We start from the raw sequence: 20703 nt of genomic DNA on the forward strand, positions 1-20703 counted from the left end.
TGGGGTGTCTGTATATGCAGCATTATGGAGTATCTGTATATGCAGCATTATGGGCTGTCTGTATATGCAGCATTATGGAGTATCTGTATATGCAGCATTATGGGGTGTCTGTATATGCAGCATTATGGGGTGTCTGTATATGCAGCATTATGGGCTGTCTGTATATGCAGCATTATGGGGTGTCTGTATATGCAGCATTATGGGGTGTCTGTATATGCAGCATTATGGGGTGTCTGTATATGCAGCATTATGGGGTTTCTATATATGCAGCATTATGGGGTATTTGTATATGCAGCATTATGGGATGTCCGTATATGCAGCATTATGGGGTTTCTATATATGCAGCATTATGGGGTATCTGTATATGCAGCATTATGGGGTGTCTGTATATGCAGCATTATGGGGTGTCTGTATATGCAGCATTATGGGATGTCTGTATATGCAGCATTATGGGGTGTCTGTATATGCAGCATTATGGGGTGTCTGTATATGCAGCATTATGGGGTGTCTGTATATGCAGCATTATGGGGTGTCTGTATATGCAGCATTATGGGATGTCTGTATATGCAGCATTATGGGCTGTCTGTATATGCAGCATTATGGGCTGTCTGTATATGCAGCATTATGGGGTGTCTGTATATGCTGCATTATGGGGTGTCTGTATATGCAGCATTATGGGGTGTCTGTATATGCAGCATTATGGGATGTCTGTATATGCAGCATTATGGGCTGTCTGTATATGCAGCATTATGGGGTGTCTGTATATGCAGCATTATGGGGTGTCTGTATATGCAGCATTATGGGGTGTCTGTATATGCAGCATTATGGGGTGTCTGTATATGCAGCATTATGGGGTGTCTGTATATGCAGCATTATGGGATGCCTACAGACGCTGCACAGGAATCTCTTCATTGCGGAGCACTGATCGCCTCGCTCATCATCTGGGGAAGTCACACGACATTAATCTCTGTTTAAAAAGGAGAAAGAACATGAAAGCCACCGGCGATGAAACGAGAAGCGAGTGTTAATTATTGGCCCGGTAACGCGTGAGTATATGGCGGCAGCGTATAGGGGATAGATGGCGGTGAACAGATGTGGACCAGTCTGGAGAACACATTTTAATTAGTCCAATTTTGGGAAAGCGGCTTCCCGATCCTGTAATGGTGGGGGCCGCGTCTAATTTCTGCATCGCCGCCATCAGCAGATTGTCCATTAATCTATTATTTGTATCAAAATCAAAGTAAATGTTACCAGATGTGACCCGCAGCGACATCTACAGGGGAAGAGAAGCAGGGGTCCTGCTGTTAGCACAACCATCTGGGGCTCCTAGGTACAACCAGGGGCCACATCAGAATTAGGTTTCTTTCTCTTTTCTTGGGCCCCTGGGACTTTCACATTCCAAAAACTAATAGGTTAATGACCTTCCTATGACCAGAGCCCTGATAGGTGGAGGAGATTTACTCTAATGTACAGCATGGGCAGAACCACCACGATTGGCTGCAGCACAAGCCCCGCCCCCGAGGAACCCGCTGATAGCTCTGTCCATGTCCTCTAGATAAGAGCGTATTCGTGGCCCTACATGACCCTGTGGGGCCCCGTGATGACCGCCCCACCCCGTACAGCAACTCGCATCTACAGTACAATGTTCCTAAAAATCATCAGCCCCATAGACGCCTCTTTCCCATCAAACCTCAGCTCTCCCTCACTCTGCTGAGAAGAAGCGTCCACCGGGTGCTCTGCACAGAGGAGGAGGAGGAGGAGGAGGAGGAGGAGAAGGTCACCTGCCCACAGCCTGTGACATATTGGAAAAAGAAGCTTCAGGTGAATATAGAAAGTCTCATCAGACTGCGAGCCCAGAATGAGAGAATTCATCTATCACCGGTGAAAAGGCAGCGGCGAGCGCGGGGCCTCGAAGGCTGAGCGCAGACACTGCTGACCCCGCCGCAAACCACCATAATCCTTCACGACTCGAGGCTGCGTGACAGGTGCAGCTCCGGGCTGTCACATGAATGCACAATCAGCGGACATTACCTGCAGCCATCGCTCCGTCCACGACACACAGGGGACCACAGCAACCATGGAAGCGAGACCCCCAGGAATACACCGGCTGCACAAGCCATGAAAGTGCACACCGACCGCACCAGCAGAAGAGTGAGCGCAGCTCTGGAGTATAACACAGGATGTAACTCAGGATCAGTAATGTAATGTATGTACACAGTAACTGCACCAGCAGAATAGTGAGTGCAGCTCTGGAGGATAATACAGGATGTAACTCAGGATCAGTAATTTAATGTATATACACAGTAACTGCACCAGCAGAATAGTGAGTGCAGCTCTGGAGGATAATACAGGATGTAACTCAGGATCAGTAATGTAATGTATGTACACAGGGACTGCACCAGCAGAATAGTGAGTGCAGCTCTGGAGTATAATACAGGAGGTAACTCAGGATCAGTAATGTAATGTATGTACACAGTGACTCCACCAGCAGAATAGTGAGTGCAGCTCCGGAGTATAATACAGGATGTAACTCAGGATCAGTAATGTAATGTATGTACACAGTGACTGCACCAGCAGAATAGTGAGTGCAGCTCTGGAGTATAATACAGGATGTAACTCAGGATCAGTAATGTATGTACACAGTAACTGCACCAGCAGAATAGTGAGTGCAGCTCTGGAGTATAATACAGGAGGTAACTCAGGATCAGTAATGTAATGTATGTACACAGTGACTGCACCAGCAGAATAGTGAGTGCAGCTCTGGAGTATAATACAGGATGTAACTCAGGATCAGTAATGTAATGCATGTACATAGTGACTGCACCAGCAGAATAGTGAGTGCAGCTCTGGAGTATAATACAGGATGTAACTCAGGAGCAGTAATGTAATGTATGTACACAGTGACTGCACCAGCAGAATAGTGAGTGCAGCTCTGGAGTATACTACAGGATGTAACTCAGGAGCAGTAATGTAATGTATGTACACAGTGACTGCTCCAGCAGAAGAGTGAGCGCAGCTCTGGAGTATAATACAGGATGTAACTCAGGATCAGTAATGTAATGCATGTACATAGTGACTGCACCAGCAGAATAGTGAGTGCAGCTCTGGAGTATACTACAGGATGTAACTCAGGAGCAGTAATGTAATGTATGTACACAGTGACTGCTCCAGCAGAAGAGTGAGCGCAGCTCTGGAGTATAATACAGGATGTAACTCAGGATCAGTAATGTAATGTATGTACACAGTGACTGCACCAGCAGAAGAGTGAGCGCAGCTCTGGAGTATAATACAGGATGTAACTCAGGATCAGTAATGTAATGTATGTACACAGTGACTGCACCAGCAGAATAGTGAGTGCAGCTCTGGAGTATACTACAGGATGTAACTCAGGATCAGTAATGTCTGTACACAGTGACTGCACCAGCATAATAGTGAGTGCAGCTCTGAAGTATAATACAGGATGTAACTCAGGATCAGTAATGTAATGTATGTGCACAGTGACTGCACCAGCAGAATAGTGAGTGCAGCTCTGGAGTATAATACAGGATGTAACTCAGGATCAGTAATGTAATGTATGTACACAGTGACTGCACCAGCATAATAGTGAGTGCAGCTCTGGAGTATAATACAGGATGTAACTCAGGATCAGTAATGTAATGTATGTACACAGTGACTGCACCAGCAGAATAGTGAGTGCAGCTCTGGAGTATAATACAGGATGTAACTCAGGATCAGTAATGTAATGTATGTACACAGTGACCGCACCAGCAGAAGAGTGAGCGCAGCTCTGGAGTGTAATACAGGATGTAACTCAGGATCAGTAATGTAATGTATGTACATAGTGACTGCACCAGCAGAATAGTGAGTGCAGCTCTGGAATATAATACAGGAGGTAACTCAGGATCAGTAATGTAATGTATGTACACAGTGACTGCACCAGCAGAATAGTGAGTGCAGCTCTGGGGTATAATACAGGATGTAACTCAGGGTCAGGAATGTAATGTATGTACACAGTAACTGCACCAGCAGAATAGTGAGTGCAGCTCTGGAGTATAATACAGGATGTAACCCAGGATCAGTAATATAATGTATGTACACAGTGACTGCACCAGCAGAATAGTGAGTGCAGCTCTGCAGTATAATACAGGATGTAACTCAGGATCAGTAATGTATGTACACAGTGACTGCACCAGCAGAATAGTGAGTGCAGCTCTGCAGTATAATACAGGATGTAACTCAGGATCAGTAATGTAATGTATGTACACAGTGACTGCACCAGCAGAATTGTGAGTGCAGCTCTGGGGTATAATACAGGATGTAACTCAGGATCAGTAATGTAATGTATGTACACAGTGACTGCACCAGCAGAATAGTGAGTGCAGCTCTGGAGTGTAATACAGGATGTATCTCAGGATCAGTAATGTAATGTATGTACACAGTGACTGCACCAGCAGAATAGTGAGTGCAGCTCTGGAGTATAATACAGGATATAACTCAGGGTCAGGAATGTAATGTATGTACACAGTGACTGCACCAGCAGAATAGTGAGTGCAGCTCTGGAGTATAATACAGGAGGTAACTCAGGATCAGTAATGTAATGTATGTACACAGTGACTGCACCAGCAGAATAGTGAGTGCAGCTCTGGAGTATAATACAGGATGAAACTCAGGATCAGTAATGTAATGTATGTACACAGTGACTGCACCTGCAGAATAGTGAGTGCAGCTCTGGAGGATAATACAGGATGTAACTCAGGATCAGTAATGTAATGTATGTACACAGTGACTGCACCAGCAGAATAGTGAGTGCAGCTCTGGAGTATAATACAGGATGTAACTCAGGATCAGTAATGTAATGTATGTACACAGTGACTGCTCCAGCAGAATAGTGAGTGCAGCTCTGGAGTATAATACAGGATGTAACTCAGGATCAGTAATGTAACGTATGTACACAGTGACTGCACCAGCAGAATAGTGAGTGCAGCTCTGGAGGATAATACAGGATGTAACTCAGGATCAGTAATGTAATGTATGTACACAGTGACTGCACCAGCAGAATAGTGAGTGCAGCTCTGGAGTATAATACAGGAGGTAACTCAGGATCAGTAATGTAATGTATGTACACAGTGACTGCACAAGCAGAATAGTGAGTGCAGCTCTGGAGTATAATACAGGATATAACTCAGGGTCAGGAATGTAATGTATGTACACAGTGACTGCACCAGCAGAATAGTGAGTGCAGCTCAGGAGTATAATACAGGATGTAACTCAGGATCAGTAATGTAATGTATGCACACAGTAACTGCACCAGCAGAATAGTGAGTGCAGCTGAGGAGTATAATACAGGATATAGCTCAGGATCAGTAATGTGATGTATGTACACAGTGACTGCACCTGCAGAATAGTGAGTGCAGCTCTGGAGTATAATACAGGAGGTAACTCAGGATCAGTAATATAATGTATGTACACAGTGACTGCACCAGCAGAATAGTGAGTGCAGCTCTGGAGTATAATACAGGATGTAACTCAGGATCAGTAATGTAATGTATGTACACAGTGACTGCACCAGCAGAATAGTGAGTGCAGCTCTGGGGTATAATACAGGAGGTAACTCAGGATCAGTAATGTAATGTATGTACACAGTGACTGCACCAGCAGAATAGTGAGTGCAGCTCTGGAGTATAATACAGGATGTAACTCAGGATCAGTAATGTAATGTATGTACACAGTGACTGCACCAGCAGAATAGTGAGCACAGCTCTGGAGTATAATACAGGATGTAACTCAGGATCAGTAATGTAATGTATGTACACAGTGACTGCACCAGCAGAATAGTGAGTGCAGCTCTGGAGTATAATACAGGATGTAACTCAGGATCAGTAATGTAATGTATGTACATAGTGACTGCACCAGCAGAATAGTGAGTGCAGCTCTGGAGTATAATACAGGATGTAACTCAGGATCAGTAATGTAATGTATGTACACAGTGACTTCACCAGCAGAATAGTGAGTTCAGCTCTGGAGTATAATACAGGATGTATCTCAGGATCAGTAATGTAATATATACACAGTGACTGCACCAGCAGAATAGTGAGTGCAGCTCTGGAGTATAATACAGGATGTAACTCAGGATCAGTAATGTAATGTATGTACACAGTGACTGCACCAGCAGAATAGTGAGTGCAGCTCTGGAGTGTAATACAGGATGTAACTCAGGATCAGTAATGTAATGTATTTACACAGTGACTGCACCAGCAGAATAGTGAGTGCAGCTCTGGAGTATAATACAGGATATAGCTCAGGATCAGTAATGTGATGTATGTACACAGTGACTGCACCTGCAGAATAGTGAGTGCAGCTCTGGAGTATAATACAGGAGGTAACTCAGGATCAGTAATATAATGTATGTACACAGTGACTGCACCAGCAGAATAGTGAGTGCTGCTCTGGGGTATAATACAGGATGTAACTCAGAATCAGTAATGTAATGTATGTACACTGTGACTGCACCAGGAGAATAGTGAGTGCAGCTCTGGGGTATAATACAGGATATAACTCAGGATCAGTAATGTAATGTATGTACACAGTGACTGCACCAGCAGAATAGTGAGTGCAGCTCTGGGGTATAATACAGGAGGTAACTCAGGATCAGTAATGTAATGTATGTACACAGTGACTGCACCAGCAGAACAGTGAGTGCAGCTCTGGAGTATAATACAGGATGTAACTCAGGATCAGTAATGTAATGTATGTACACAGTGACTGCACCAGCAGAATAGTGAGTGCAGCTCTGGAGTATAATACAAGATGTAACTCAGGATCAGTAATGTAATGTATGTACACAGTGACTGCACCAGCAGAATAGTGAGCACAGCTCTGGAGTATAATACAGGATGTAACTCAGGATCAGTAATGTAATGTATGTACACAGTGACTGCACCAGCAAAATAGTGAGTGCAGCTCTGGAGTATAATACAGGATGTAACTCAGGATCAGTAATGTAATGTATGTACATAGTGACTGCACCAGCAGAATAGTGAGTGCAGCTCTGGAGTATAATACAGGATGTAACGCAGGATCAGTAATGTAATGTATGTACACAGTGACTGCACCAGCAGAATAGTGAGTGCAGCTCTGGGGTATAATACAGGAGGTAACTCAGGATCAGTAATGTAATGTATGTACACAGTGACTGCACCAGCAGAATAGTGAGTGCAGCTCTGGAGTATAATACAGGAGGTAACTCAGGATCAGTAATGTAATGTATGTACATAGTGACTGCACCAGCAGAATAGTGAGTGCAGCTCTGGGGTATAATACAGGATGTAACGCAGGATCAGTAATGTAATGTATGTACACAGTGACTGCACCAGCAGAATAGTGAGTGCAGCTCTGGGGTATAATACAGGAGGTAACTCAGGATCAGTAATGTAATGTATGTACACAGTGACTGCACCAGCAGAATAGTGAGTGCAGCTCTGGGGTATAATACAGGAGGTAACTCAGGATCAGTAATGTAATGTATGTACACAGTGACTGCACCAGCAGAATAGTGAGTGCAGCTCTGGGGTATAATACAGGAGGTAACTCAGGATCAGTAATGTAATGTATGTACATAGTGACTGCACCAGCAGAATAGTGAGTGCAGCTCTGGGGTATAATACAGGATGTAACGCAGGATCAGTAATGTAATGTATGTACACAGTGACTGCACCAGCAGAATAGTGAGTGCAGCTCTGGAGTATAATACAGGAGGTAACTCAGGATCAGTAATGTAATGTATGTACACAGTGACTGCACCAGCAGAATAGTGAGTGCAGCTCTGGGGTATAATACAGGAGGTAACTCAGGATCAGTAATGTAATGTATGTACACAGTGACTGCACCAGCAGAACAGTGAGTGCAGCTCTGGAGTATAATACAGGATGTAACTCAGGATCAGTAATGTAATGTATATACACAGTGACTGCACCAGCAGAATAGTGAGTGCAGCTCTGGAGGATAATACAGGATGTAACTCAGGATCAGTAATGTAATGTATGTACACAGTGACTACACCAGCAGAATAGTGAGTGCAGCTCTGGAGTATAATACAGGAGGTAACTCAGGATCAGTAATGTAATGTATGTACACAGTGACTGCACAAGCAGAATAGTGAGTGCAGCTCTGGAGTATAATACAGGATATAACTCAGGGTCAGGAATGTAATGTATGTACACAGTGACTGCACCAGCAGAATAGTGAGTGCAGCTCTGGAGTATAATACAGGATATAACTCAGGGTCAGGAATGTAATGTATGTACACAGTGACTGCACCAGCAGAATAGTGAGTGCAGCTCAGGAGTATAATACAGGATGTAACTCAGGATCAGTAATGTAATGTATGCACACAGTAACTGCACCAGCAGAATAGTGAGTGCAGCTGAGGAGTATAATACAGGATATAGCTCAGGATCAGTAATGTGATGTATGTACACAGTGACTGCACCTGCAGAATAGTGAGTGCAGCTCTGGAGGATAATACAGGATGTAACTCAGGATCAGTAATGTAATGTATGTACACAGTGACTACACCAGCAGAATAGTGAGTGCAGCTCTGGAGTATAATACAGGATGTAACTCAGGATCAGTAATGTAATGTATGTACACAGTGACTGCACCAGCAGAATAGTGAGTGCAGCTCTGGGGTATAATACAGGAGGTAACTCAGGATCAGTAATGTAATGTATGTACACAGTGACTGCACCAGCAGAACAGTGAGTGCAGCTCTGGAGTATAATACAGGATGTAACTCAGGATCAGTAATGTAATGTATGTACACAGTGACTGCACCAGCAGAATAGTGAGTGCAGCTCTGGAGTATAATACAGGATGTAACTCAGGATCAGTAATGTAATGTATGTACACAGTGACTGCACCAGCAGAATAGTGAGCACAGCTCTGGAGTATAATACAGGATGTAACTCAGGATCAGTAATGTAATGTATGTACACAGTGACTGCACCAGCAGAATAGTGAGTGCAGCTCTGGAGTATAATACAGGATGTAACTCAGGATCAGTAATGTAATGTATGTACATAGTGACTGCACCAGCAGAATAGTGAGTGCAGCTCTGGAGTATAATACAGGATGTAACTCAGGATCAGTAATGTAATGTATGTACACAGTGACTTCACCAGCAGAATAGTGAGTTCAGCTCTGGAGTATAATACAGGATGTATCTCAGGATCAGTAATGTAATATATACACAGTGACTGCACCAGCAGAATAGTGAGTGCAGCTCTGGAGTATAATACAGGATGTAACTCAGGATCAGTAATGTAATGTATGTACACAGTGACTGCACCAGCAGAATAGTGAGTGCAGCTCTGGAGTGTAATACAGGATGTAACTCAGGATCAGTAATGTAATGTATTTACACAGTGACTGCACCAGCAGAATAGTGAGTGCAGCTCTGGAGTATAATACAGGATATAGCTCAGGATCAGTAATGTGATGTATGTACACAGTGACTGCACCTGCAGAATAGTGAGTGCAGCTCTGGAGTATAATACAGGAGGTAACTCAGGATCAGTAATATAATGTATGTACACAGTGACTGCACCAGCAGAATAGTGAGTGCTGCTCTGGGGTATAATACAGGATGTAACTCAGAATCAGTAATGTAATGTATGTACACTGTGACTGCACCAGGAGAATAGTGAGTGCAGCTCTGGGGTATAATACAGGATATAACTCAGGATCAGTAATGTAATGTATGTACACAGTGACTGCACCAGCAGAATAGTGAGTGCAGCTCTGGGGTATAATACAGGAGGTAACTCAGGATCAGTAATGTAATGTATGTACACAGTGACTGCACCAGCAGAACAGTGAGTGCAGCTCTGGAGTATAATACAGGATGTAACTCAGGATCAGTAATGTAATGTATGTACACAGTGACTGCACCAGCAAAATAGTGAGTGCAGCTCTGGAGTATAATACAGGATGTAACTCAGGATCAGTAATGTAATGTATGTACATAGTGACTGCACCAGCAGAATAGTGAGTGCAGCTCTGGAGTATAATACAGGATGTAACGCAGGATCAGTAATGTAATGTATGTACACAGTGACTGCACCAGCAGAATAGTGAGTGCAGCTCTGGAGTATAATACAGGATATAACTCAGGGTCAGGAATGTAATGTATGTACACAGTGACTGCACCAGCAGAATAGTGAGTGCAGCTCAGGAGTATAATACAGGATGTAACTCAGGATCAGTAATGTAATGTATGTACACAGTGACTGCACCAGCAGAATAGTGAGTGCAGCTCTGGAGTATAATACAGGAGGTAACTCAGGATCAGTAATGTAATGTATGTACACAGTGACTGCACAAGCATTATAGTGAGTGCAGCTCTGGAGTATAATACAGGATGTAACGCAGGATCAGTAATGTAATGTATGTACACAGTGACTGCACCAGCAGAATAGTCAGTGCAGCTCTGGAGTATAATACAGGATATAACTCAGGGTCAGGAATGTAATGTATGTACACAGTGACTGCACCAGCAGAATAGTGAGTGCAGCTCAGGAGTATAATACAGGATGTAACTCAGGATCAGTAATGTAATGTATGTACACAGTGACTGCACCAGCAGAATAGTGAGTGCAGCTCTGGAGTATAATACAGGATGTAACTCAGGGTCAGGAATGTAATGTATGTACACAGTGACTGCACCAGCAGAATAGTGAGTGCAGCTCTGGAGTAAAATACAGGATGTAATGTATGTACACAGTGACTGCACCAGCAGAATAGTGAGTGCAGCTCAGGAGTATAATACAGGATGTAACTCAGGATCAGTAATGTAATGTATGCACACAGTGACTGCACCAGCAGAATAGTGAGTGCAGCTCTGGAGTATAATACAGGAGGTAACTCAGGATCAGTAAGGTAATGTATGTACACAGTGACTGCACCAGCAGAATAGTGAGTGCAGCTCTGGAGCATAATACAGGATGTAACTCAGGATCAGCAATGTAATGTATGTACACAGTGACTGCACCAGCAGAATAGTGAGTGCAGCTCTGGAGTATAATACAGGACGTAACTCAGGATCTGTAATGTAATGTATGTACAAAGTGACTGCACCAGCAGAATAGTGAGTGCAGCTCTGGAGTGTAATACAGGATGTAACTCAGGATCAGTAATGTAATGTATTTACACAGTGACTGCACCTGCAGAATAGTGAGTGCAGCTCTGGAGTATAATACAGGATATAGCTCAGGATCAGTAATGTAATGTATGTACACAGTGACTGCACCTGCAGAATAGTGAGTGCAGCTCTGGAGTATAATACAGGAGGTAACTCAGGATCAGTAATATAATGTATGTACACAGTGACTGCACCAGCAGAATAGTGAGTGCTGCTCTGGGGTATAATACAGGATGTAACTCAGAATCAGTAATGTAATGTATGTACACAGTGACTGCACCAGCAGAACAGTGAGTGCAGCTCTGGAGTATAATACAGGATGTAACTCAGGATCAGTAATGTAATGTATGTACACAGTGACTGCACCAGCAGAATAGTGAGTGCAGCTCTGGAGTATAACACAGGATGTAACTCAGGATCAGTAATGTAATGTATGTACACAGTGACTGCACCAGCAGAATAGTGAGCGCAGCTCTGGAGTATAATACAGGATGTAACTCAGGATCAGTAATGTAATGTATGTACACAGTGACTGCACCAGCAGAATAGTGAGTGCAGCTCTGGAGTGTAATACAGGATGTAACTCAGGATCAGTAATGTAATGTATTTACACAGTGACTGCACCAGCAGAATAGTGAGTGCAGCTCTGGAGTATAATACAGGAGGTAACTCAGGATCAGTAATATAATGTATGTACACAGTGACTGCCCCAGCAGAATAGTGAGTGCTGCTCTGGGGTATAATACAGGATGTAACTCAGAATCAGTAATGTAATGTATGTACACAGTGACTGCACCAGCAGAACAGTGAGTGCAGCTCTGGAGTATAATACAGGATGTAACTCAGGATCAGTAATGTAATGTATGTACACAGTGACTGCACCAGCAGAATAGTGAGTGCAGCTCTGGAGTATAATACAGGATGTAACTCAGGATCAGTAATGTAATTTATGTACACAGTGACTGCACCAGCAGAATAGTGAGTGCAGCTCTGGAGTATAATACAGGATATAACTCAGGATCAGTAATGTATGTACACAGTGACTGCACCAGCAGAATAGTGAGTGCAGATCTGGAGTATAATACAGGATGTAACTCAGGATCAGTAATGTAATGTATGTACACAGTGACTGCACAAGCAGAATAGTGAGTGCAGCTCTGGAGTATAATACAGGATGTAACGCAGGATCAGTAATGTAATGTATGTACACAGTGACTGCACCAGCAGAATAGTGAGTGCAGCTCTGGAGTATAATACAGGATATAACTCAGGGTCAGGAATGTAATGTATGTACACAGTGACTGCACCAGCAGAATAGTGAGTGCAGCTCTGGAGTATAATACAGGATGTAACTCAGGATCAGTAATGTAATGTATGTACACAGTGACTGCACCAGCAGAATAGTGAGTGCAGCTCAGGAGTATAATACAGGATGTAACTCAGGATCAGTAATGTAATGTATGCACACAGTGACTGCACCAGCAGAATAGTGAGTGCAGCTCTGGAGTGTAATACAGAATGTAACTCAGGATCAGTAATGTAATGTATTTACACAGTGACTGCACCAGCAGAATAGTGAGTGCAGCTCTGGAGTATAATACAGGATATAGCTCAGGATCAGTAATGTGATGTATGTACACAGTGACTGCACCTGCAGAATAGTGAGTGCAGCTCTGGAGTATAATACAGGAGGTAACTTAGGATCAGTAATATAATGTATGTACACAGTGACTGCACCAGCAGAATAGTGAGTGCTGCTCTGGGGTATAATACAGGATGTAACTCAGAATCAGTAATGTAATGTATGTACACAGTGACTGCACCAGGAGAATAGTGAGTGCAGCTCTGGGGTATAATACAGGATATAACTCAGGATCAGTAATGTAATGTATGTACACAGTGACTGCACCAGCAGAATAGTGAGTGCAGCTCTGGGGTATAATACAGGAGGTAACTCAGGATCAGTAATGTAATGTATGTACACAGTGACTGCACCAGCAGAACAGTGAGTGCAGCTCTGGAGTATAATACAGGATGTAACTCAGGATCAGTAATGTAATGTATGTACACAGTGACTGCACCAGCAGAATAGTGAGTGCAGCTCTGGAGTATAATACAAGATGTAACTCCGGATCAGTAATGTAATGTATGTACACAGTGACTGCACCAGCAGAATAGTGAGCACAGCTCTGGAGTATAATACAGGATGTAACTCAGGATCAGTAATGTAATGTATGTACACAGTGACTGCACCAGCAGAATAGTGAGTGCAGCTCTGGAGTATAATACAGGATGTAACTCAGGATCAGTAATGTAATGTATGTACATAGTGACTGCACCAGCAGAATAGTGAGTGCAGCTCAGGAGTATAATACAGGATGTAACTCAGGATCAGTAATGTAATGTATGTACACAGTGACTGCACCAGCAGAATAGTGAGTGCAGCTCTGGAGTATAATACAGGATGTAACTCAGGGTCAGGAATGTAATGTATGTACACAGTGACTGCACCAGCAGAATAGTGAGTGCAGCTCTGGAGTATAATACAGGATGTAACTCAGGATCAGTAATGTAATGTATGTACACAGTGACTGCACCAGCAGAATAGTGAGTGCAGCTCTGGAGTATAATACAGGAGGTAACTCAGGATCAGTAATGTAATGTATGTACACAGTGACTGCACAAGCAGAATAGTGAGTGCAGCTCTGGAGTATAATACAGGATATAACTCAGGGTCAGGAATGTAATGTATGTACACAGTGACTGCACCAGCAGAATAGTGAGTGCAGCTCTGGAGTATAATACAGGATGTAACGCAGGATCAGTAATGTAATGTATGTACACAGTGACTGCACCAGCAGAATAGGGAGTGCAGCTCTGGAGTATAATACAGGATATAACTCAGGGTCAGGAATGTAATGTATGTACACAGTGACTGCACCAGCAGAATAGTGAGTGCAGCTCTGGAGTATAATACAGGATGTAACTCAGGGTCAGGAATGTAATGTATGTACACAGTGACTGCACCAGCAGAATAGTGAGTGCAGCTCTGGAGTATAATACAGGATGTAACTCAGGATCAGTAATGTAATGTATGTACACAGTGACTGCACCAGCAGAATAGTGAGTGCAGCTCAGGAGTATAATACAGGATGTAACTCAGGATCAGTAATGTAATGTATGTACACAGTGACTGCACCAGCAGAATAGTGAGTGCAGCTCTGGAGTATAATACAGGATATAACTCAGGGTCAGGAATGTAATGTATGTACACAGTGACTGCACCAGCAGAATAGTGAGTGCAGCTCTGGAGTATAATACAGGATGTAACTCAGGATCAGTAATGTAATGTATGTACACAGTGACTGCACCAGCAGAATAGTGAGTGCAGCTCTGGAGTATAATACAGGAGGTAACTCAGGATCAGTAAGGTAATGTTTGTACACAGTGACTGCACCAGCAGAATAGTGAGTGCAGCTCTGAAGCATAATACAGGATGTAACTCAGGATCAGTAATGTAATGTATGTACACAGTGACTCCACCTGCAGAATAGTGAGTGCAGCTCTGGAGTATAATACAGGACGTAACTCAGGATCTGTAATGTAATGTATGTACAAAGTGACTGCACCAGCAGAATAGTGAGTGCAGCTCTGGAGTGTAATACAGGATGTAACTCAGGATCAGTAATGTAATGTATTTACACAGTGACTGCACCAGCAGAATAGTGAGTGCAGCTCTGGAGTATAATACAGGATATAGCTCAGGATCAGTAATGTAATGTATGTACACAGTGACTGCACCAGCAGAATAGTGAGTGCAGCTCTGGAGTATAATACAGGAGGTAACTCAGGATCAGTAATATAATGTATGTACACAGTGACTGCACCAGCAGAATAGTGAGTGCTGCTCTGGGGTATAATACAGGATGTTACTCAGGATCAGTAATGTAATGTATGTACACAGTGACTGCACCAGCAGAACAGTGAGTGCAGCTCTGGAGTATAATACAGGAGGTAACTCAGGATCAGTAATGTAATGTATGTACACAGTGACTGCACCAGCAGAATAGTGAGTGCAGCTCTGGAGTATAATACAGGATGTAACTCAGGATCAGTAATGTAATGTATGTACACAGTGACTGCACCAGCAGAATAGTGAGTGCAGCTCTGGAGTATAATACAGGATGTAACTCAGGATCAGTAATGTAATGTATGTACACAGTGACTGCACCAGCAGAATAGTGAGTGCAGCTCTGGAGTATAATACAGGATGTAACTCAGGATCAGTAATGTAATGTATGTACACAGTGACTGCACCAGCAGAATAGTGAGTGCAGCTCTGGAGTATAATACAGGATGTAACTCAGGATCAGTAATGTAATGTATGTACACAGTGACTGCACCAGCAGAATAGTGAGTTCAGCTCTGGAGTATAATACAGGATGTAACTCAGGATCAGTAATGTAATGTATGTACATAGTGACTGCACCAGCAGAATAGTGAGTGCAGCTCTGGAGTATAATACAGGATGTAACTCAGGATTAGTAATGTAATGTATGTACACAGTGACTTCACCAGCAGAATAGTGAGTTCAGCTCTGGAGTATAATACAGGATGTAACTCACGATCAGTAATGTAATGTATGTACACAGTGACTGCACCAGCAGAATAGTGAGCGCAGCTCTGGAGTATAATACAGGATGTAACTCAGGATCAGTAATGTAATGTATGTACATAGTGACTGCACCAGCAGAATAGTGAGTGCAGCTCTGGAGTATAATACAGGATGTAACTCAGGATCAGTAATGTAATGTATGTACACAGTGACTTCACCAGCAGAATAGTGAGTGCAGCTCTGGAGTATAATACAGGATGTAACTCACGATCAGTAATGTAATGTATGTACACAGTGACTGCACAAGCAGAATAGTGAGCGCAGCTCTGGAGTATAATACAGGATGTAACTCAGGATCAGTAATGTAATGTATGTACACAGTGACTGCACCAGCAGAATAGTGAGTGCAGTTCTGGAGTATAATACAGGATATAACTCAGGATCAGTAATGTATGTACACAGTGACTGCACCAGCAGAATAGTGAGTGCAGCTCTGGAGTATAATACAGGACGTAACTCAGGATCTGTAATGTAATGTATGTACACAGTGACTGCACCAGCAGAATAGTGAGTGCAGCTCTGGAGTGTAATACAGGATGTAACTCAGGATCAGTAATGTAATGTATGTACACAGTGACTGCACCAGCAGAATAGTGAGTGCAGCTCTGGAGCATAATACAGGAGGTAACTCAGGATCAGTAATGTAATGTATGTACACAGTGACTGCACCAGCAGAATAGTGAGTGCAGCTCTGGAGTATAATACAGGACGTAACTCAGGATCTGTAATGTAATGTATGTACACAGTGACTGCACCAGCAGAATAGTGAGTGCAGCTCTGGAGTGTAATACAGGATGTAACTCAGGATCAGTAATGTAATGTATGTACACAGTGACTGCACCAGCAGAATAGTGAGTGTAGCTCTGGAGTATAATACATGATGTAACTCAGGATCAGTAATGTAATATATGTACACAGTGACTGCACCAGCAGAATAGTGAGTGCAGCTCTGGAGTATAATACAGGATATAGCTCAGGATCAGTAATGTAATGTATGTACACAGTGACTGCATCAGCAGAATAGTTAGTGCAGCTCTGGAGTATAATACAGGATATAGCTCAGGATCAGTAATGTAATGTATGTACACAGTGACTGCACCAGCAGAATAGTGAGTGCAGCTCTGGAGTATAATACAGGATATAACTCAGGGTCAGGAATGTAATGTATGTACACAGTGACTGCACCAGCAGAATAGTGAGTGCAGCTCTGGAGTATAATACAGGATGTAACTCAGGGTCAGGAATGTAATGTATGTACACAGTGACTGCACCAGCAGAATAGTGAGTGCAGTACTGGAGTATAATACAGGATGTAACTCAGGATCAGTAATGTAATGTATGTACACAGTGACTGCACCAGCAGAATAGTGAGTGCAGCTCTGGAGTATAATACAGGATGTAACTCAGGATCAGTAATGTAATGTATGTACATAGTGACTGCACCAGCAGAATAGTGAGTGCAGCTCTGGAGTATAATACAGGATGTAACTCAGGATCAGTAATGTAATGTATGTACACAGTGACTGCACCAGCAGAATAGTGAGCACAGCTCTGGGGTATAATACAGGATGTAACTCAGGATCAGTAATGTAATGTATAGTGGGTACCGAAAGTTTTCAGACCACTTTAAATTTTTCACTCTTTGTTTCATTGCAGCCATTTGGTAAATTCTAAAAGATTCATTTTATTTCTCATTTAAGTACACTCTGTCCCCATCTTGACTGAAGAAAACAGAAATGTAGAGATTTTTGCAAATTTATTAAAAAAGAAAAACTGAAATCTCACATGGTCATAAGTATTCAGACCCTTTGCTCAGACACTCATATTTAAGTCACATGCTGTCCATTTCCTTGTGATCCTCCTTGAGATGGTTCTACTCCTTCATTGGAGTCCAGCTGTGATTAATTAAACTGATAGGACTTGATTTGGGAAGGCGCACACCTGTCTATATAAGACCTCATAGCTCACAGTGCATGTCAGACCAAAGGAGAATCATGAGCTCAAAGGAACTGCCCAAGGAGCTCAGAGACAGAATTGTGACAAGCCACAGATCTGGACAAGGTTATATAAGAATTTCTGCATTACTCAAGGTTCCTAAGAGCACAGTGGTCTACATAATCCTTAAATGGAAGAAGTTTGGGACCACCAGAAGTCTTCCTAGACCTGGCCGTCCAGCAAAACTGAGCAATTGTGGGAGAAGAGTCTTGGTGTGAGAGGTAAAGAAGAACCCCAAGATCACTGTGGCTGAGCTCCAGAGATGCAGTAGGGAGATGGGAGAAAGTTACACAAAGTCAACTATCACTGCAGCCCTCCACCTGTCGGGCCTTTATGGCAGAGTGGCCCGACGGAAGCCTCTACTCAGTGCAAGACATATGAAAGCCTGTATAGAGTTTGCTCAAAAACACATGAAGGACTCCCAGACTATGAGAAATAAGATTCTCTGGTCTGATGAGACGAAGATAGAACTTTTTGGAGATAATTCTAAGCGGTATGTGTGGAGAAAACCAGGCACTGCTCATCACCTGCCCAATACAATCCCAACAGTGAAACATGGTGGTGGCAACATCATGCTATGGGGGTGTTTTTCAGCTGCAGCGACACGACGACTGGTGAAGGAAACATGAATGCGGCCAAGTACAGAGATATCCTGGATGAAGACCTCTTCCATAGTGCTCTGGATTTCAGACTTGGCCGAAGGTTCACCTTCCAACAAGACAATGACCCTAAGCACACAGCTAAAATAACAAAGGAGTGGCTTCAGAACAACTCTGTGACCATTCTTGATTGGCCCAGCCAGAGCCCTGACCTAAACCCAATTGAGCATCTCTGGAGAGACCTGAAAATGGCCGTCCACCAACGTTCACCATCCAACCTGACGGAACTGGAGAGGATCTGCCAGGAAGAATGGCAGAGGATCCCCAAATCCAGGTGTGAAAAACTTGTTACATCATTCCCAAGAAGACTCATGGCTGTACTAGCTCAAAAGGGGGCTTCTACTCAATACTGAGCAAAGGGTCTGAATACTTATGACCATGTGATATTTCAGTTTTTCTTTAATAAATTTGCAAAAATTTCTACATTTCTGTTTTTTTTCAGTTCGGATGGGAAGAGTGGACTGTAAGGAGAAAAAAATGAACTTTCTAGAATTTACCAAATGACTGCAATGAAACAAAGAGTGAAAAAATTAAAGGGGTCTGAATACTTTCTGTACCCACTGTATGAACACAGTGATTGCACCTGCAGAATAGTGAGTGCAGCTCCGGATCAGTAATGTAAGGTATGTAGACAGTGATTGCACCAGCAGAATAGTGAGTGCAGCTCTGGAGTATAATACAGGCGGTAACTCAGGATCAGTAATGTAATGTAATGTATGTACACAGTGACTGCACCAGCAGAATAGAGAGTGCAGCTCTGGAGTATAATACAGGATGTAACTCAGGATCAGTAATGTAATGTAATGTATGTACACAGTGACTGCACCAGCAGAATAGTGAGTGCAGCTCTGGAGTATAATACAGGATGTAACTCAGGATCAGTAATGTAATGTATGTACACAGTGACTGCACCAGCAGAATAGTGAGTGCTGCTCTGGAGTATAATACAGGATGTAACTCAGGATCAGTAATGTAATGTATGTACACAGTGACTGCACCAGCAGAATAGTGAGTGCAGCTCTGGAGTGTAATACAGGATGTAACTCAGGATCAGTAATGTAATGTATGTACACAGTGACTGCACCAGCAGAATAGTGAGTGCTGCTCTGGAGTATAATACAGGATGTAACTCTGGATCAGTAATGTAATGTATGTACACAGTGACTGCACCAGCAGAATAGGGAGCACAGCTCTGGAGTATAATACAGGAGGTAACTCAGGATCAGTAATGTAATGTATGTACACAGTGACTGCACCAGCAGAATAGTGAGTGCAGCTCTGGAGTATAATACAGGATGTAACTCAGGATCAGTAATGTAATGTATGTACACAGTGACTGCACCAGCAGAATAGTGAGTGCAGCTCTGGAGTATAATACAGGATGTAACTCAGGATCAGTAATGTAATGTATGTACACAGTGACTGCACCAGCAGAATAGTGAGTGCAGCTCTGGAGTATAATACAGGATGTAACTCAGGATCAGTAATGTAATGTATGTACACAGTGACTGCACCAGCAGAATAGTGAGTGCAGCTCTGGAGTATAATACAGGATGTAACTCAGGATCAGTAATGTAATGTATGTACACAGTGACTGCACCAGCAGAATAGTGAGTGCAGCTCCGGATCAGTAATGTAAGGTATGTAGACAGTGATGCAGTTTCCTCTGGGTAACATTGTATTGGGGGTGATTATATTGTTACTTGGCTCCTCACAGTATCTTCCACCATGTAATGAGTCAGTGTCTGGTAGGATCGCGTTTCCTTCTCCCCGGGTTGTGATGCCGCTTGGGCCATGTGTGCTGGTGTCTGCGGCGGTCACTTCAGTGTCCTCCTCACTACGGATATTCCTTATAATGTACAGATGAGGTTTGTGTCGCACTTTGATGCTGTCTCCCTGACTGGTGAATGGCAGTAATTGTCTCTGCGGGTTATAAAGAAGCTGATTCTCGTTTTGCTGAGTGCGGAAAGTTTTCGGGAAGTTTTGTCGCTGTTTTAAGGTCAGTCCATTTATTTCTGTGCCGCGCACGTTCCCGCATTGTTACACTGGAAGCTCATTGCTTTCATCCATCAAGCAGCGGCCTTCATGTTATTGTCCGGGCTCCATGGAGGCTTCTCAGCTCCGCAGCGGCAGTAATGAATCACTGTGAACCTGCTGCACCCATCACACGGGGAACT

Source organism: Phyllobates terribilis, unplaced genomic scaffold, assembly GCF_046119375.1.
Source record: "Phyllobates terribilis strain yellow unplaced genomic scaffold, ASM4611937v1 Scaffold_7__3_contigs__length_470593459, whole genome shotgun sequence".
Classification (NCBI taxonomy): domain Eukaryota; kingdom Metazoa; phylum Chordata; class Amphibia; order Anura; family Dendrobatidae; genus Phyllobates; species Phyllobates terribilis.